At 28.7% G+C, this 22,058-nt stretch overlaps 1 pseudogene across 1 annotated transcript; it reads right to left on the bottom strand.

Moving 5' to 3' along the window:
* Positions 1-2,106: 2,106 nt before the first annotated feature.
* On the bottom strand, positions 2,107-6,198 carry LOC111276922 (F-box/kelch-repeat protein At5g60570 pseudogene; annotated as a pseudogene). Its single transcript, XR_016343568.1, has 2 exons — positions 5,971-6,198; positions 2,107-3,746 (listed from the first exon to the last, which is right to left on the bottom strand). The product of XR_016343568.1 is annotated as an F-box/kelch-repeat protein At5g60570 pseudogene (transcript).
* Positions 6,199-22,058: the final 15,860 nt, after the last annotated feature.

Genomic DNA, 22,058 nt, shown 5'->3' with positions numbered 1-22,058 from the left:
CCCTTTATTTCCTTTAAAAATAAATTATCATAACTAAAGTTGAAGTATATTTATACAAATTTGTGATGAATAAATAGGATTGTCTGATGATAGTTGACTGTCTTAAAATGAAAATAAAAATAAAAATTAAGGTATTTTTAATTTTTACAGTCTTATAATTAATTTTAATTTTATCATTAAAATATTTAATCTCATGTAATATTTACTGTTATTAATGTTTTCATTATTACGGAAGCTAATCTTACCATGCCTACACTATTTTTTAGGAATGCTCGTTGCATAATGTGTCATATGCATACACTGCTATGATTAATTTACTTCAAAGGGGGGGGGGGGGGGGTGGTCGTCCCTTGTGAACTGAGGTAGCTATTATTTGGATCATCACTACTTTCACATCAGAGTGAGAGCCCCTGTTTGTTCTTTGTCCTTCGGCCTTTTTTGTTTCCACTGAAAAATTAAAAGCAAGTCGCTAGAAAATTTTTCTCCCCCTAAAATTCATAGGGAAGGCAAGGACGGGAGAGGCTTATAGATCAGGTAATAATGAAAATCATGTTACTGCCAAAAAAAAAAAAAAAACAACCAATTATATGCCATCACACCCCCTCCCTACACCCTAGCTTGAGAAAACCAAGCCTCATCCATGGAGAAGCCTAGCAGCAGCCGTAATAAGTTTCGAATTAAGAACCCGATACGACATACGAGGGTGAGAAAAAAAATTTAAAAGTTAATTTGAAATTATAGTGTTTTGTTTGATTTGAATTAATTTTGTTAAATTAAAAAATTAAAAATTAAAAATTAAATTGAATTAAATTGTATATATTTTTAATTTATAATATTTTAAATTTTTATAAAATAAAATAATAATTTGATATCAAAATTTATTTAAATATATTAAAAATTTTTATTAAAATAATATAAAAAAATTAAAAAAAATAAATCAAATTAAATTCATAAAATTTAATTTGATTTGAATTAAATAAAAATTTAATTTAAATTTTAAATCAAATTTTAAAATTTTATAATATTTAAAAAAATCAAATCAAATTCAATTTAAATCATTATCGTCCTATCCTCCACATCAAATTCAACTTAATTGTTGGATATGTATTTGTTTAAGCAATGAAAAACTAAACCTGATTCATGTGTTCACAAGGCTCTATAAAATATACCCTTCTCAAAAACTAACCCCTCCATATTATCGAATGCTGTGAAAAATTCACGATGATTGTGCTAGAGGGGCCAAAAAAATTTAAAAAAAAACACATACAAACACGTACCAAACAAGTCTGACAAAAAAATTCACCCTTAACACTTCATTTCATAATAAGGAAAAATTTTCAATCCAAAGATTTAACAATAAAACATCAAATGTGATCATAAATCCCTATTATTAGATTAAATAAAATTTCTTCCTTTCCTGTTTCCGGTCTTCCGTTTTCATCGCTCATATTCATCACAATCTTAGAGTTGCATGGAAATATGAACAAAGTTAACCGGTTCAAAATCCAAAATTTAATCTAATTAATATATGTAATCACCTTAAAAAAAAATATTTCGACACTTTGAAATCCTTTTTTTATTTTCCAATTACAACCTAAAGAAAAAAATAAAATCAACCTATTCAGATTTTGGACTTGGGCCCCTCTAGTTTTTCACATTAAATAATTCAAGATTTATCCTACCTTTAGCTCTAGCTAAACCCACTTACTATCCGTAGCCTCCCATGTGACCCCCTCCGGCCCCTTATTATAGCAATAACACATCCAATGTCCCCCTAACCCTCTTTATATCTTTTTAGTACAATGAATTACCTCTCCTCCAATGACCCTCAAAGAGAAATAGCCTCCTTCCAATAACAACTCTATCTGCCTTATCCTAACCTAGCCTCCTTCCATTGAAACTTATCCCTGCTTCACATTGAAACATCCTACCTATATCCAACTCAAAGACAACTCTCATAATCATCCACAATTTGTAAGGACATACTTTAATGCAATGCAATGAAGATAAGAGCAATGTATTAAAGCAGTATCTACCTTCAGGTTATTTGAATCCAGAACGAAGAATTATACTGTAACATTCAAAGAAATGAATTCAATGCAAAAGTAGAAGAGAAATGGCAACAGTCAAAGCTTTCAGTAATGTGATGTAAACAATCAGTTGCCAACTCGGAAATTGATTTAAGGTCAATTATTCTTCTGAAGAAGCATAAATGGGGTACAAAAACAACAAGAACAAATTAATGACACTGAGAATATAGAAACCATAACAGATAAAGGCTCGCTGGTCTTCCAGCAGTCGATGTTTGCACCAAAGATCTGTGGCAAATCATTAACAACCCATTACTGCACAATTGTACACAAAAGCGCCTGCTCGATCCTTGACAGCAAGCACATTCCACTCTGGTTCATACCTGTTTCCCTCCTCTGGATCCCAAGAGTGCAGAACAATTACTCCATCATCACGCCCTCCATGTCCTCCAGCTCCTACTACTAGTAAACTGTTACCACATGCTTTAAATGCTAGTCCCCAACCATTGGAAGAGTCAGCCCTAACAGGTAGTCTCTTCACAACACTCCAAGAGTTATTAAACTTGTCATATTTCTTCACTTCATTAGTTGCTTGATCTGCAGAGTAAAGCTGATTATTCACAACAGCAACTAAGGGAGGTGAACGCATGGCAGGATGAAATGGACCTGCATTGGGTCCAGGGTACATATTTTCTATCCTCCTCCATGACCTTGTCTCAATATTGTACTCTTCACCACAAGTCAAACTATCAGTATGACTTGACATGCCCCCAATGACAAAAAATTTCCCATCCATAAAAAAGCCCGAACACAGTTTACGAGGGGAGTTCATATCTGGCAAGGTTTGCCAAGTACCCAGTTCGGAATTGTAGAGCTCAGCAGATTTTAGAACATTGCCATTCCTATCACTTCCCCCAGCTACAATGGCAATCTCCCCATGGCTGCTAGAACCAAACAAACATCGAGGCAAAGTCATTAACGGGCATCTGGACCAATCATGGGTAATCAAACTATACATCCAAATAGCAAATCCAGACAACTCACGACCAAACACAAGTAATGCAGTCCCCACTGCCAAAGACTCCTTATCAGCACAAGTAAAACAATCATCACATGGAATCCTAGGTAGCCTCATCCATTTCTGTCTCATAGGATCAAAAGCTTCCCAAGGCATCATATTACAGGCTAAATAAACCCAGTGCTCAATTTTGCCACGCTGACATCTCAGTTTATATAAATATCCACTGCCTATTAGTGACCTAAATTTTCTGTTTAAACAGGCCAGATTTGGGTAATCAGATCTGCTGCTCCAGGCAAGAATGTCCAGTGCCATGTCATCATTAAGACCTGGTAGGAGACTGTTATCTGATGCTTGTTGATCATGATTTTCTCCAGAACTTGTCACAATTATAGGTCTCTTTCCATTTAGTCCTATATAGCCAAAAGTTAAAGCATGCACTTCCTTGTCCATTAAACCTTGCCCAACACCTTTCTTATTAGTTTTATTAGCCAAGAGAATAAATGCCAATAGACACCATTCATCTTGCGAGACTCTCAGACAGTGAGTAAAAGACAGTGGAGGCTGCAACAAGACATGACCTTGCAAACCAGCAATTACTGGTGATTCATGTTCTGGCCGTTCTACTTTCATCTTTGACTCCTTAAGTGAATCTCTGAACACCGTTTGATAGAATATGCAGTACACAAAACTATTCCCTGAGAAAGGGAAAAAATTTTGATTAATAAAAAGTGACAATTACAAAATATAATCAATTATAAGAATATTTTATCAAAATTTCCCTTTACTATCCATCCTTTTATCCTACCAAAGGATAGGCTTTCTTCAAGTCTATCCATGTTTGACTTTAAACCAAGGTTTTCCCTTCTTAGAAGGGAACAGCACTGGCAGCTAATCGCAAATAGCCTTGATACAGACAATTTGCTTCTAAATTTTGCTTGTGACTAGTCAAATTAATGAAAACAATATTATTTTCCCAAAAGCACATAAATGTTAAATAAATTGACAATGCATCACTTCATCATCTTCCTATGGTCAAATTAACAACACTAAACTCATACAAGGATCAAGCCTGAGCTTGGATCCTCATTGATTTGAGTATGACCCAGGAAAAACAAAGATGAATACATGAGTTATAAAATCTGCATGAAAGAAATATATACACAATCTATGCAATATTGCATAATACTGATTCAAATCAAAGCTCCAGCCTTTTTTCATCATTAATGTCCCTTTTTTATTCAAAAGGAGCAGGAGGAACATATGAATAACAACTTCGAAATAACTTCTTCGTAATCAGAAACAACTATCATCTTTCCACCTAGAGATACTGGTTATTAGTCATTCCCCGCTCCCAGACATAACCAGTTCTTCAATCCTAGGATGAACCGATCCCATGAACAAAATTTTGTGCAAAACTCAAACTTTAATAGTAAAGGACTGTTTAAATTTATTAGACACTTAATGTGAAAGATAAGTCGATTCACAAAAAGATGATCAGTAGCATTCTAGCCAAATTTGCATGGCTTTGCATCCCAGACCAAATCACCCTAATATCATATAACTAGAACCAATTGATAACCTTCCAAATTGAAATTAATCATCAACACAACTTTCTACGATTTAGGAAAATATAACTAGCACTGCTAATTGAAAGGGGAAAAAATCACAGAACTCAGCAGGTTTGGTTACATCCCTGGCACATTTTAAAGTAAAAGTTGGAAGGTTTGGATGTAGGAGTTGGCTGCAGGGGCTTATCCATATTTTCTAATTGATTAAACAATTTTTTTCTGCAGATATAATTATGATGGAATCATTATCAAAGGTTGAATCTGAATAAAGTAAAATAACATTTTAAAACATCGCTGACTTTTTTGTGTCTTGATCCGCCATTCATCTCAATACATCTCCTACCGTAGTTGTTTTTAAAATAAAGAATTTTTTTTCCCAAGTCAAGATCAAGAAATTTTCAAGTTCTCTTATCAGGTAAAACTTATGTAAAGTCATTAAATTTGGCTAAAAGTTAAATTTATTAAACAGTTTCCCCAATAATAAGCTAAAGTCATTAAGGATTAAAAAAACAATTACAACTTATCAAACGTAAAGTAAGGTCTATTGCACTAGCCTTAGATGATCTCGTATTTTTGACTTGATGATTTTCTAATCAAGAACCAAATGAAATTGACCAACAAAAATTTACCTATCACTTTTGCTAAAATCATACCAAGTCATTGAACTTTTTTTTTTTTTCAAGTACACTAGAACTGGAATTTAAAACTTCCAAAACAGATTTATATGTTTGCCACGTGACCATCTAATTATAAATGTTAACTTGCAATTCGATGTTGATTTCTTTATTTAGAGTCAAAATGGATAGATGAGAAACTTTTAGCACCACTTGTAGTAGAGATTTTAAAATTTTTTTAGCACACACAATGGGACGTACCCTTCTCTCATTCCATCCCAAAATTTGAACTCGCGACCTTGCACACGAGGTCTAAGTTCTAGACATGGGGATGACAACGCTATGGATAGGAGATATGGTTACTTATGATCGTTATCAGCTAAAATTTAGTAATGTTTTGAAAAAAAGGTAATTACTGCTATAACTTTTCATTTGTTCTTGTTTTCGACATTAATTCATCAATAACCCAAAATTCGATTTTAATTACAATAAACTGATAAAATCTAATAATATATATAATTCTGGAAAAATAAAAACAATATCATATTAGAAACAAACAGAGCCCTGCAGATTTCAACTAAAAAGAAAAGGAAGCAATATTTTTAAGAAAAAAAGAAAATGAAATTAATTCAACAATTGAAGCTAAAATCTCAGCAAATCTCAACATGCAACAAATTAAGATTTAGGGGTAAAAAAACAAGAAGGAAGAAGAAGAAGAAGAAGTCATCAGTCATCACCTTTGAGTTGATCAAAATCCGACCCGATTCTTTCGCTCCCGGAAATTTCGGCAACACACAATCTCTGACGAAGATTTCAAAACCCAAAAAAAAAAAGAAAAAGAAAAACCCTAATTCACATTACTCTAAAGCTTCGATTATCGCAAATTTCCCCAATCTCTCTCTCTCTCTCTCTCTCTCTCTCTTTTCTCTCTCACCCTTTTTTTAAGCTTTCCGTTTCTGCATGATAGGAATCTCATTCTCATCCATATATCTATATATATAAAAAATGATATTATTTATTTATTACTATTGTTTTTTTATAAATATAAATATGTGAAGAGGATTTTTATCATCTTTCACTCTCTCCAAAAAACTTAGGGAGAAAGAAAAAATTAGGAAGTTATTTTTAAAAAAATAAAAAATATTTTCCGTTTTTTTAAAGGCGATGGAAACAGAGACTCTATCAACAGTTTCTAACGCCTATAGGTTTCCTTTTCCCTTTTTTTTTTTTTTAATAAAAAAATGTATTTATTTTGTTTTTTTCTCCTTTACGTGTTTCACCGCATTTTTTTTTCTTTTGCACTCCGTAAAATTTTCTTCTTCTTCTTTGTTTTTATTCTTCTTTAACTTCACTCTTTTTTAAGTTTTTTTTTTTTTTTTTGACTAGTCAACTTCGTTTTTCTTTCTTTTTCGCCTAAACGCTTACTTGCTGCTTGTGTTTGTACACGCGCTTGTTGCTTTTCCAGTTTCCTTCTTTACTTCACCATTTCCCTCAACTTTTTTTTTGTTTCCTTTTCTTCTTTCTTTTATCCTTTCCAAATTAAGTATGTTTGGTTTTCATAAAAAATACTTGAAGCTTTTGTTTTTTTGTTTTTTTTCTTTTGATAATTCTCACTATACCAAGCCAATGGATCAAAACTCGTGTATTAGCATGAAATTTGTAATTAAGTGAGGGTTTAAATTTCACTACACTTTCATATAAGTGAACTCATTGCACATTAATTAAATTTAAATGTCAATTTAAAATTTATTTAGTATAAATTTTTTTATAAATCATATAATAAAATTTTTTAATCGTAATTACAATAATAATAATAATTATTTTTAATTTTATCGTCCATTCAAATGAATCTTAAATTATATTAGTTAATAGTTAATTAGAGTTATCTTTAATCCAGTGTTTTATCCTCTCTCATGATTCAATTATTGAGTAATCTTATTTAAATGAAATAAAATTGAAATATATGAAATGTTTGTATGAACCATTTCAACATACAACATAGTTATTTGATCAATTCTAATATTTTGAATTTGTTATTATCAAACAAAAAGTTAATTTCTTTATCAAAAGGAGTTCGATGATTATCCAATTAAAATGATGGTAAGATGGTTAAATTTTTCACCGTATCTTCAAAGCTGTTGGCTGGTTATGATTTAGTATAACCTTATGAATGCGTCTCTTAAGATAATTTATAGCTTGACAAATTGATGGTTTAAAAGAATTTGTTTAAAGAAACTCAAATTTAATCTTTGAGATTTTTATTTGATTAAATTTGCCTAATAACAATAATGAACTACGAATCCGGAATTTATACTCAACAAGAGTAAATTTATTACATTAACTATCAATACTATTGACATAATAATTTTATATTTACATTGTGAATCATTATTTTATTTAAAATTTTTTTAATATAGTCATATACCTTTCAACATTATAAAAGATTCACTTAAATATCTCTTTTACAATTAATAAGGTCTAAAACCAAAAAAAAAAAGAAATTTCAGATTTATTTCTAATAATTTTACTTACTTTTTTTATATTTTAATGGAGACAAAATATAAAAATTATTAAAATTTCAGATAAGTTACTAATAAATAAAATTAAAATTTTAGATTCCAGTGGAGATAGTTGCTCCCATTGCCCCGATCCTGAACCGTCCCTGACTACTTATAAGCCAATCAAATTTAAAGTGATAATAACAAATAAAGATGTTGTAGCTATGGTAACTTGAGATCAAAGAAAAAAAAAACTCAAATTCTTGTTCTTTTGCTCTAAAATCTTTGAACGACTTGATTTTTGACAAAATTATTCATGTTTTTAGGTTTTATCAAATTCATGATTTTATCTCGTGGATATACAATAATCAGACACTAACCTTCGACTAAGAATAATTCTAAAAATAAGGTTTTACAAATTAAGTCATGAGAACATAGGGTTAACTCCTTAAACATGTATAAAACTTTATTTGTTTAATATTTGAATGGTTTTGCATATAAATAATATTTGAAGTGTTTTTGGGCACTATTATTATACATTTTATTTATTAATTTTATATAAGATTTGTAAAAATTCATTTGTATCTGGGGTCAATTGTTGTTATTATTTTTTTTCTTTTTTTTTTTCTTAATATGTTATAATAAATAAGGAAATTGAAGGGAGAGGGAATCATATCAATTCCCTGAAATCAAGCAATAAATTTGCATAAAACCAGGAACCGAATCGAAGGAATTTAAAGCCTAAGACTATTGGTCAAATCGGATAAAATTTAATTTCGGGATTCAAACCTAGACTAAATTGCTTTAAGCCCTAAAATTTTTATTGGAATCGGCTATAAATTGAGTGCGAAAATCATACAAAAAGGGGAGGAAAAAGGGGGAGGAGAGTCTGGGTTCTGGGTTGATATTGTTTGGTCGATTTTGTTTAAGGTTAGTTAACATTTGGGTTTCTGAGTTTGGTGAAAAAATAAAATTGTTAGGAATTTTTGAAAAACCTAAAAGAGGGGAACCTTTTGAAAAAATTTAGGGAATTCCTACATAAATCTAGAAAATTATGAAAAAAATATGGGTTTTAGGTTAAAGGTTTGAATTTTTTGATTGAATTTTTTGGTAAACTTTAAAGTTTTTGGCTAAATTTCGGCTAGTTTTCTAGAAATTAGTGATCAAACTCACTTTTCGATGGCTTATTCTGGGGTTTCTAAAGAGAAGATAGAGCAAAAAAATTATAAGGAGAGAAGGCTAAGGATTTTGAAGAAAAGTTGAAAACCTTAACTTTTATACTAGCATCGAACAATGTTGTTTCATTTAGAGTTACCCATGTCCCAACTCTAGACGATTCGTATGTGACCTGTTTCTGGACCTGACACAATCGCAGGTTTTCCTTTTTTTTTTTCTCATTTTATTTTCCAATTACATTTTTATTTATATATATATATTTTCTATTTCATTTTATTTGTTTTATTTGTTTTACATTTTTTTAAAATTTATTCTACTTGTTTTTAAATTAAATGATTAATTTTAAATACTTTCATAAATTTTATTTTTAAAAAAGAATAAAAAATAAAAAATATATAATAAAAAAATATTTCTAAAAACGAATTCATAAATTCAACCAAACTATTAGAGGTTTCTTCATGAATTTAAATTTTTATGAATTCTACTAAACTATTAGAGAATTTCATAAGTTGATTGCAAAAAAATTATTATCAAAATATTTTGTATTTTTATCTTACTAAACTACTGGATGATTTGCATCTTAAATCTTATCAAACTATTAGAAGATTTAATACACTTTCTAAAAAAAATTTTACAAAGAAATCTCACCAAACTATTGAGAGATCTACATCAAAGTAAATCTTATCAAACTATTTGAAGATTTTATCGATTATTTTTTTAACTAAAATTTAAATGAATCCAATGATAGAGCCTTTTCAAGGTAAGATACTAGTCTTTATGAATATTTTTAAGGTGAAAAAATTACCTTAAATGGCTACCAAACTATTGAAATAATTTTAAGATTAATTTTTAATATTAAATATTTTGATAAATCATAAATATCGTTAAGGCTTGGATAATTTGAAATTAAACTAATACTATTTTTGGGATGGGCACTGTAAGGATGCTATAACCTTCCTCATGCATAACTATACTTTCAAATCTTAAATATAATTTCGTGGACTAAAATCTACTATTTAACAACACCTAAGTCAATTTTGGGACTCTATTTTAAATAAGACGGATTCAATCAGGTGGCCAATCACACCTAAATAAAAAAAATTGGTGGTGACTCCTTAAAATCTATACCTAGCTATAGGTCCACAGATCTATACATTATGATAGTTTGACAATACCACTAGAGATACTAAGAGTCAGGTCAGTAAATAATTTCTTATTATCCAAGCTTAACCTAATAAATTTGAGATCTTTTTCTTCTTTCTTTTTTTCTTGCTTATATTTTATTTATTTATTTATTTATTCATTTTCATATATCTGTCATTCACTTGCATATGTATAACATGAGCTCTACACTCGAGTTTTATCATTTAGGAGGAAGTAAAGTACCTAAACCTTCGTGAGATTTCATGTTTTTGCATGAGTTAGTGAAATACCTCTACTCAAATTTAACCATTTCTACTTGTAACCTATAAAGGGTGAGGATTAGAGTATCTTACAAGTCTATGAAGGACAATAACGTAAGGAATAACTTGGGAACCTTTAGATTTCCAAACCTTTGAACTTGGCATGTAAATAAACCCTAAGGATCTGAACCTAGGTTAGTTCCATATCTTTTCTTATGTTAGAAAATCTTAAATAGGATGTATGATTGGATGTTTATTTTACTTGTAAGCTTATGTATTGTCTTTTTTGTATATATATATATATTTTACATACTAACCCTATATGTTGGTCTTTGTATCTATATTATCTTTTATGCCTACTAACTATTTTCGTTTACTAAGCATTCACATCATTAAATTTATCATAAAGAATATTTGCCATCAGATAATTTTAAATAGAAAAGTCTCAATTACACATATGAAAAGCCTAGCAAAGTCCTCTACTGGCTTGAAAAGTGAGTATGATGAGTTGAATCTTACAAAAAAAAGGCTAAAAAGGGAAGTTCAATCACTTGAACAACAAAATGATGAATGGAAGAGTTTGTTTACTGACCTTAACATAATACAATCATCCATTAATTGAAAACTGGTCTAACTTTTAAAAGAAAATGGACAGTTGCAAGCAAAGCTATAAGAAAATGATGAAATACTCTTTAAAGCACAAAGGCATATCCAAATGCTGAATGGAATGGTGGTGGAAATTAAAGCATAAATCAGGGCTGTGATAAAAAAATGTGAGCAAATGAATGAAGCATATGTGAGAAAACATGACCAGTTGGAGTCTTTACTTGATCGAATCACTGTGACTATTTATAAAGTTAAGGACATGATAGAAAATATCAAAAAATGGAAGGCAAGCGTGCCACCAGTGGAAGCACAGGTCAAGAATTGATATATTTTCTTAATGAAGTGCAAAGCCAATATCAACGAGTTGTGGATTTTTTTCCTCAATAAATTTTAGACTTGTCATCGATGTAATGTTGGATTTGGTTAAAAATGACTTTTAATTTAATAAAGATTTTCTTTGATAACAATTGTTATGCAGTAAATTCTCCTTATTGCATTCATGTATTTTACTTTTGCATTTATTCTCATGCATAATCTGATGGTCATATAAAAATCACCTAAATATGTACCCTAATTATGAAAAATTAAGGTTCAAGGATAACTTGACTAAATCACTACAAGTACAATATTTAGGCTCAAGCTAGAAGAATGGAACAAGATAATGCAATCTGTATTGAAAAGTTATAGAGGGCCCAAAAAGAGCTTAAAGGGGAGTTGAGCAAAATTTTAAAAGAGCTAAGCAAGTTGAATAAAAGAAAAAATATAGAGGAAAGGGCTAGACTTAAAAACCATTCGTTATAGGATGTTGTTGACTTTCTATATCTTTCTAGCTACAGCCCATATTAGGCCTAATCCATTCAAGGCACATCACCATAGTAGTTTACATTCCCTATAGGGTACACTTACACAAGAATGCCATTTGCCTCAATTTAAAGACAATATCAAAGTTTTGCTAATTTTGTCTTCACTGAAAAGGCAGCAGAGCTAGTCATAATTCCCAACTTAAATGACTTTAAAGAGAACGAGAAGCTAAAATTGAAGGTAGTTAAAAGTTTAAAGCACTTAAGGTCTAAACATAAAATGAACTTGCTAGAGGAGAGACTACGAGCCTTAAAGGTATAGACTTTTATGGCTCTATGGAGGTAGTCAACTTTTGTTTGGTCCCAGACGTTGTAATCCCACCATAGTTCAAGGTCTCTGAGTTTGAGAAGTATAATGGTACTAAATGCTCGATCACACATGTCACTATGTATTGTTAAAAAATGATTGCCCACGCTAGTGATAAAAAGCTACTCGTGCATATGTTTCAAGACCACCTTACTGAGCTGTTACAATATGGTATGTTCAATTGGACATGACTTGTATTCGAACATGAAAGGACTTGATCCATTTATTTATTAATCAATACTGCCACATTATAGACTTGGCCCCTAATCGCCTTTCTTTACAAAGTATGGAGAAAAAGATAACAAAATCCTTCAAAGAATATGCCTAACAATAGAGGGATATAGTTGTTCAAGTTCAACCTCTTTTGATTGAGAAAAAATGATCATATTGTTCATTAGCACCTTTAATGCACCGTATTATGAGAAAATGATAGGGAATGCAATAAAAAACTTTGCTAACATGATGATCTCGGGGGAGATTATTGAAAATGTCATCAAAAGTGGCAAGCTTGAGGAAGGAGAGGCTAGTAGTGCCAAAAAAAGTGAGATGCCTAAGAAAGAAGAAGATGAAACCCAAGCAATAAGTTTTGAGGGGTAGCAATCCATAAGTTATGCTTTATATCCATCATATGTTCATCTTGCTTACTACCTATTAGCCAATAATATTTCACAACTCTCTTACTAGCCTCATTGCTAAGCTATGAACAACATTGCTCTAAGTCCTTATTAATTAGTTTTTTAAACACCTACATATAGTCCTAATTTTGTTAATACACCAGTTTCAAGGCATTACAATCAAGCGAGTAGTTTGGAAAGATCTAAGGCCAATCAAGAAAGAGCTTATATTGATCATATCCTTATAACCTATACTAAGCTATTTTCAGAATTGGTAAAAAATAACCTGGTATCCTCGATCTTTTTGAAACCATTAAAACCACCATATCCTAAATGGTATAATGTTAATACTATATGTGACTACCATAATGAGAATGTAGGTCACTCTATAGAAATATACCCTACTTTCAAGCACAAAGTATAAAATTTGATCTGAGCAGACTTAGTGAGCTTTAACGAATCAAGAGAATTGAATGTTAATAAAGATTTTTGCCCAATCACCCAAAGGCATGATTTTGAGAAGGCTAATTGAAATTGCTTATGATCTTAGGATTTCTTTAGAATATGGATCTCTTTTATGTACTTGGATTTCATCTTATATTTTATCATTTCAATAAAAGTGACAGATTTGATCTATTTTCATACAATTTCTTCTTTTATGTGAGTTTCAGTTACATACTTTTACCTTCTTACATCTTTTCATTTCATCCCTTCTTTGATTCTAAATAATGAATGTTCAGACAATCATGACAATAATTTAAGATTCGATTTTGAAAATATCATTCCTGATGATTCTATTGATAAGTTGAAATTGTTGGTTTATTAAGATTATTGAATAAAAAGAAGATAAATCTAGTGAAAAATTTTGAAAGTGATGCAACACATGATCTTTACAATTGTTCATTCACAAGTCTGCTCTTGATCAATAAATATTCTTCATTAAGAGTATTATGAAAAATGGCTATTTTTCTTCTATCCTTAAAAAAAAAAGTAAAATTATCTCTTGTTACCTTATTTAAGTTTGTTGAAATTTTTTTTTTGAGGAACCATAACCAAAGATCATCCTTACATTGGGGGCAAAATTTGATAAGCTTATTTTAGGGGCAAAGCCCTTTTGTGCTCAAATTTTTCTTGAAAAATAAAAAAAAATGAAGAAAAAATTGATAGGGGAAAATGCTAATATGCTCCACATAAAAAGAAATGATTCTTGGTTTGATAACCCTTTAAATACAATTTAGGCTTGTTTTTTCCTAACGTTTCATCTTAGCCTACGTTGCGTTTCTTAAAAGTCCCTTTTAATCGAATGTAAATATTCGAATTAGATAATCATGAATTGAATTAAGGAAAATCTACTATTGGATTGCTTGAGACTTTGATTAAGATGTCATTGATGGACAATAGGGGAAAAAATGAAAAGAAAAGATGAGAAATGGGTGTGCAAAAAAATGATAAAAAAAATAAAAAGCAAAAAAAAAAAAGAAAAAAAGACTTAAACTGAAAACCCGAGAGGACGATTTAAATAAAGATGAAAACTTGAAAATATAGCTTTATTTGAGGATCACAGGGATATGAATAATGTCTAAAGATCAAAAATATCAATCGAATGTGTTTTGAAAGAGGATTTTGAGTTAAAGTTCAAAATTGTCTGAATAGTCATTATTCTAGATATTGATATCTCATTTACATAATCGCAGCATTTTACTTTCATTCATCTTTGAGTTGTTCTTAACCTTAGTTTTTTTTACAACGAAAACCTATGTTTCTTATCCTTTACCTAGTGTACATCTTCTTAATGAATTGAAAAAATGTATCATGTTTGTCATAAATTAGAATGATGATAAATAAATGAATGACGATATTCGTAAAAGATTTTTCCATCATTTTGAAAGAAATCTAAGATAAAAAAGCAAAAGAACTTAAGAAGATAATTTGAAAAAGGTGAATGAGATGACTTAGTGATGAATACAATACTGGGTTGGTCAACATAACCTTTAAGTTAGGATCGAATATGGAAAATAACATGGATTGAAAGCTAGGATGTGTTCTGAGATTGTTAATGCTAAGAAGTTGAGAAAGAATATATAAGCTGGTCGAGTCTTGAGAACTTTGCTACCACACTTGTAATTTCATGGTATTGATTTAGTAACATCTGCATTACATATAATGTGTTTAAATCCATGATAATCGCATTGGCATCATGGTTGAGGCATACATGTAAAGCACATTTGAATCATTGTATGACATTTGCATTTGCATCATTTAGTGAGAATCTTAATTGTTGCATTTAGAAGGCATTTGCATTATTAGTGTGACATTTATTTTTTTTAGGAGAAAATATTTGACTTTTGATTCCTCGAATAAGGAAGATCTTTCATTTTTGGATAAGTAAAAAATTTCCAAACTTCTAAAGTTCTAAAAGAAACTTTTTAAATGTGAATCCCAAAATTTTTTAAATGAGAATCTATGAAATTTTGGATATGAAACTTTGAAATTTTTCAGATAAGAATTTTTTAAGTTTTGGCAATGAAATGTTAAAGTTTTTGTAAGTGAATTTTGAAATTTTCTATGGGAATCTCTAAGTTTTTCAAATAAAAATTTTTTACTGTTAAATGTGAATCTCTAAAATTTTTAAATCTTTCAATTCGTGAGGTGAGCCTTGAAACTTATGTTGTGAATCTGTGAATTTGAATGTGAATTTTTCAATATAGTTTGTGAATATTTACAATGATGAAAATTCTTACGAACCTGAAATTCTTACAAATCTGAAACTCTTGTGAAACTTGAAATTCTTACAAACTTTTGTGAATTTTAAAATCTTTGCGAATTTTTTGTGAAACGTGGAGTATTGGGATCTTTCAATTTCTGTTGTGGAACTGTGCAAATCTTTGAATTTTTAAATTGTGAATCTTTGAGATTTCAAGCTAAAAACTTTTAAATTTTTTGACCTACGGTTCAATCCTGATCGCTCAGTTTTGATCTCGACTCGGTCTAAATCATTTTATTATTCAAGCCTGTAATTCAATCCTGTTCACTCAATTTTCATCTTGGTTTGGTCAGATCATTTTATTTTTTAGACCTGCGGTTCAATCTCGGTCACTCATTTTGATCTCAGCTCAATCCAGATTATTTTATTTTTTTGACTCGCAGTTCAACCCTGGTCACTTATTTTCGATCTTGGCTCAGTCCAAATCATTTTATTTTTTTGACTCGCAGTTCATTCCTGGTCACCTGTTTTGATCTCACCTCAGTCTAGATCATTTTCATTTTTTGACTCGCGATTTGATCCTGATCACCTGTTCTGATCTTGGCTCAGTCTAGATCATTTTATTTTTTTGACTTAGGGTTCAATCCCGATCACCTATTTTGATCTCAGCTCAATTTAGATCATTTTATTTTTCTGACCATGGTTCGATCTTGATCACCTATTTTGATTTAGGCTCAGTCCAGATCATTTTATTTTTTGACTTGCGATTTGATCCTGGTCACATGTTTTTGATTTTGGCTTAGTCCAGATTATTTAATTTTTTTGACTCGTAGTTCAATCCCGATTATCTATTTTGATATCGACTTAGTCCATATCATTTTATTTTTCTAACTGCGATGCAATCTGGGTCATTTTTATTTTGGCACAACTCGTTCACTTTCGACTTTGATTTAGTACAGTCATTTTCACATTCTAATTTGACTTCGTTTGAATCATTTTAACTTTGAATTTTGATTTGATTTTTTAGACCAAAACAAAATGGATGTCTTTTGTCTTTGCGCAATTCCTGTTTCACAGAAACTATCCAAATATGGACAGTTATAAACAACCATTTGTGTTTGGGGTTAACTTTTGTTATTATTATTTTTTTTTTCTTTCTTTTTTTTAAATATGTTCTAATAAATAATGAAATTGAAGTGCGAGGGAATCGTATCAATTCTTTGGAATCAAGCAACAAATTGGCATAAAACTAGGAACCGAATCAAAGGGATTTAAAGTCTAGGACTATCAATCAAATCGAACAAAATCCAATCTTGGGATTCAAGCTTGGACTAAATCGGTTTAAGCCCTAAAATTTATACTAGAATCGGTTATAAATTAGGTGTGAAAATCATACAGAAAGAAGAAGAGAGTCTGGGTTCTGGGATTGGTTTTTGTTTGATTGATTTTGTTTAGGGTTAGTTAACATTTGAGTTTTTGAGTTTGGTAGAAAAACAAAATTGTTAGGAATCTTTGAAAAATCTAAAAGAGAGGAATTTTCTAAAAAAATTTGAGGAATTTTTGGAAAATTCTAAAAAAATATGGGTTTTAGGTTAAAGGTTTGAGTTTTTTGGTTAAATTTTTTACGAACTTTGAAGTTTCTGATCGAATTTCAACCAGTTTTCTAGAAATCGATGATCAAATCTAGTTTTTGACGGCTTATTCTATGATTTATAAAGAGAAGGTAAAGTAAAAAAATCCTAAAGGGAGAGGGGGCTAAAGGATTATGAAGAAAAGCTGAAAATCTTGACTTTAATACTAATGCCGAACGATGCCTTTTCATTCAGCATAACGTATACCCCAACCTACAAAGATCCGTGCATGACCTGTTTTTGGACTCGATCTAAACATAGGTTTTCCTTTGTCTTTTTTCATTTTATTTTTCATTTTTATTTATTTTATTTTTATATATTTTTTATTTATTTTCTATTTCATTTTACTTGTTTTATTTTTTAAGATTTTTTCTATTTCTTTTAAATTAAATGATTTATTTTAAATGCTTTCATAAATTTCATTTAAAATAAAGAATAAAGAATAAAAAATATATAATAAAAAAAGTTTCTAAAAACGAATTTATGAATTTTATCAAACTATTGGAGGTTTTTTCATGAATTTAAATTTTTTCATGAATTCTATCAAATTATTGGAGAATTTCATAAATTGATTGCAAAAAAATTATTATCAAAATATTTTATATTTTTATCATACCAAACTATTGGGTGATTTGCTTTTTAAATCTTATCAAACTATTGGAAGATTTAATACATTTTCTAAAAAAAATTTTTTAAAAAATTTTTACCAAACTATTGAGAGATCTGTATTAAAGGAAATCTTACTAAATTATTGAAAGATTTTACTGATTATTTCTTTAACTAAAATTTAAATAAATCCTATGATGAAACCTTTTCAGAGTGGGACACTAGTTTTCATAAATACTCCTAAGGTGAAATAATTATCTTAAATTGCTGCCAAACTATTGGAGTAATTTTAAGATTAATTTTTAATATTAAATATTTTGATAAATCATAAATATGGTTAAGGCTTAGATAGTTTGAAATCAAATTGATATCATCTTTGACATGACCGCTATAAGAGTGCTATAACCTTCCTTACGCGTAATCACATTCTTGAATATGAAGTCTGGTTTTGTGGACTAAAATCTACTATTTAAAAATACCTAAGTCAATCTTGAGACTCCACTTTAAATAAGACAAATTTGATCTTGTGGCCAATCACTTCTAAATAAAAATATGTTATGGCGACTCCTTAAAATCTATGTTTAACGATACGAATTTATACGTTATAACAAGATTAATTAAAATTTTGATTTGGTTGATAGTTTTACTATTTACTTTTGTTTTATCGAATAAAAAACTCAACAAACAAAAAACAAAATATCAATCAATTAGAATTGAAATAATTTTAACAAAAAAATAACTCCATTAATTATTTTGTATTTTACTTGATTTATATAATATACAGCTATAAGTCTAAAAATTAGAAATCCAGCTTGTGTGGGCTTGAACCAAATTAGAGTACTATTTTTTTATCAAGAATAAAAAATGCTATTTAAAAATGTTAAATGTAATTAAAATTGCAAAATGAAAAAGTAATGTATTTACTTAATCTATTCTTCAAACATACATTTTTCAAATTGTATATATATATTTTTAAGAAATCAAATTGTATAATTTAAACATCTCTATACACATAATTGATATGATATAATATCAATATATATATTTTTTATAATAATAAATAAATAAATGTTTATTTATTTTTATATATTATTAATGTAATTTTTTAATTTTACAAGTATAATTAAGAGTTTAACATATGTCTCGCTTTTTTTTTTTTTAAGGTTTTAATATATTTTAATGGATATGTATTGTCCTACTAATTTACTTAAGAAATTTAAAAATTTTACTAAAAGTTGAAATAAATTCCCATAATAAATAGTATAATTTTGAACTTTGTAAAAATAAAAAAAAAATCCCATCATAAACTTCTTAAGATTCTTTAAATAAAATTGTTGTTGAAGAGTTGAGAAGATTGTTAAGAAGGTAAGTATAAAAAAAATAAAAAGATAAATATGTTTTAAAGAATCTACTTTTAGTAGTAGAAGAAAATTTTGAGAAGGAAGAAAGAAAAATTTAGGCACGGTTGATAAATTGAATAAATTTGTTATTACAATTAAATATTGAATTTTTAATTTTAAAAAATTTAAGTTTATCTAAAAGTTGTAGAATGTTATTTAAAATTAAATGTTAAGTAAAAATTTTTATTAATGTTTTATAAAAAATGACATATGCTTGGTAAAAACTAAAAAGGAAAAGAATAAATTATTAAAAATATGAAATTAATGCAATTAGATTACTTTTTTTCTTTAAACAAAATTGATTTAATACATTAAATAGGTAAAAGTTACTTCGTATTTTCAACACTTTTTCATTAAAAATCTTTAATTAAATGGTTTTAAAAAATAATTTATCAAACGTCTTGACAATATAAAATCATTAAAAATTTTAATTTTTAATAATTTAAAAATTTTCAATGGTTTATCGAACACTTAATTAAATTTGTAAACTACATAATAGTAATATTATTTTAATATATTTGGAAGAATTTAAAAATTTAAATAACAATAAATAAAAATTTCATCTTTAAAAATGTGTATGAACTTTCTTAAGAATACTGCTAATATGTTTGTTATACTTGGGCGACTATATCATTAAGACTTATATGTGGAATACACATGATTTTTAAGGTACATGACATCTATATAGAAAGTCATATAATCACTCATGAATTATGACAAGGAGTTGGTAAAGACATTATTAGGTAGTTTGTGTCTGTATTGTATTTATTTTGTGCTAAATACATGTAAAACATGAAATTTATTGTGTCATAATTCGTGAATACACACCAAACATAAAACTTATTATTTTTTTATTTTTGCCAAATCTATATATAGTTTTTGCTAAAATTTTAAATTGTGTAACTTTTGTGTTTTTTTTTTTGTATAATTTTCATATCATGTTTTAATTATTAGGTCTAAAATCACTATATTCTCTGTTGCTTTATTTACCTCTCTTTTTACCTATTTCTTTCTCTTATCTTAAATATTCCACAGATCTTAGCATTTTAGTGTGTCCTTGAGTCTTAATTTCTATGTTTCCTGACTTTTTTCTTTGACAAGTTTTACAAATTCACTAACACAATCTTCAGCAAGTCTTGCTTCTATTGAATCTAGAGATACCTTAATAATGTTATTGAAAATGAAAAATATAAACTTTAAAAATTTATTTTTCTCAAATTCATACAAACTAATGTTCACTTGTTGTTGACTATAATTTACCTTACCCACGTGTCACATTTTTCCCTTTTCTTTTTTCTGCTTTTGCTTGTCGTATTTCCCATCAATTTCTTGGGGGTTAAGTTGCCTTCCTTATTGCTTTTGTCATTAGTAATTTTGATTTTTTCTTAATTTATGTATCATGTTTTTTCTTTAATTGGTTTCTTTTTATTTTTTTATGTTTCTCTTTTTTCTTTTGGCTTATTCTTCTAATTTATCTCAATTACTTTTCCCGTCTTTTCAATTCCTCTTTATTTCTTTCCTTATTTTCTATTTTCTCACCCAAGCTTCTCGTTCATTGCTTTTTCAAGTTGGTTTTTTGTCTATATATTTTTGTTTAAACTTTTTGTTTATTTCATGAGTTAAAGTTTGCTATATTAATTTGTTTGGTCTATCATGTGTCAAATTGATAGGGATATGATATTTTTTATATAGAAGGTTTGTTAGGGTTGGTGTGTTTCATACTTTTTTTATTTGCTTTGCTCTTTTTTGTCTCAGTTTTCCAACAATCTATCATTCCTTTCAATTTTACAATAGTAACGGAAACCTCATTACTTCAAGGCATTTCTTCTTCATTACTTTCTTGGATTAGTTTTTTTTTTTTTTTTTTTTTTTCATCTTTAACCTATTTTGTGTTGTTATTCAATTTGGTTCCTTTAGCTTTAGGGTTTTTTTACCATTATTATTATTAAGGTTGTTGTTTTGTTCCTGGATCTAGTATGCACAATTTTCATACTATATTTTTTTTTCATTTTTGTTTCTTGTTTGATGATTTTTTGTTTGCTTTGGGTTTTCATTTTTTGTCTTATTTGATTTTTTTGGTTTTGATATTTTTTGTTCACTCTCATAATTTTGATGGGTTTCATTATGCAATTACTTTTTTCAAAATCAGTATTAAATGTTTGGTTTGAAGATTATTTTATTTTGATTCTTTGTGTCTTAAGAAAAAGTTTTATTTCTTTTATTTTTTTATTTGATATTTGTAGGCTTTTTTTAAGGGAAGGGTATTCATGATCATTTTCTCTTTTATTTGTTTTATTTCATCTTTTATGTCTTCAATTGTGCTTTTATTTTGTCCATGCTTTCTTATTGTTTTGCTGACTTTGTTTGCCATTGTAGACACTTAATTTTGTCTAGCTCAACTCAAATTTGTGCAATTCTTAAATTTGATTTTAACATTTCAGTTAAGGCTAACTTAGTTGGATTCAATTAAATTAAATTTGTTCAGGTTTGTACCAAATTAATAATTTTCAAATCAAGTTGCATAATTTGGAATTCAATCTAATTCAATTTGATTCAAAATTTGATTATTTGGGTTTAAAGGCCTAAACTTTGATTTTAAGTCATAATTAAATTTCAAAGCCCAATTTTATTTTTATTGTTTTATTTTTGTTATTATTTTTATCTTCGTTATTTATTAGATTAATTAAAAAAATGAAAAAGGATAAAAAAAAGTAGTAAGAAAACAAAGATACAAAACAAAAAGAATGGTTGGCAACTTGCAGGCAGAACAAGCCAAATTGCCTCCACTACCCTGCATGTTGAAAATTTTGGATGGTTGCTACATGTGACCAAATAAAAATTAAGGATGAAAAAACTAGAGGGGGTTCGAAGAGAATTTTTTTTCTGTAAGCACCTCCATCACTCAACCCCAATCTCGGCACATGTTTTTGCTTCACCTCACCTATACCTAAAACCCAGCTCAAGCTCTAGCTCGAAACCCGTTTGCATTATACATAGCACCCAAGCCACGCGTCTTTACA

Source organism: Durio zibethinus, chromosome 7, assembly GCF_047325235.1.
Source record: "Durio zibethinus cultivar Kanyao isolate XHJ-2024 chromosome 7, ASM4732523v1, whole genome shotgun sequence".
NCBI lineage: Eukaryota > Viridiplantae > Streptophyta > Magnoliopsida > Malvales > Malvaceae > Durio > Durio zibethinus.
The sequence above is the reverse complement of the archived record's forward strand: the minus strand, read 5'-3'. Positions and strand labels throughout refer to the sequence as shown.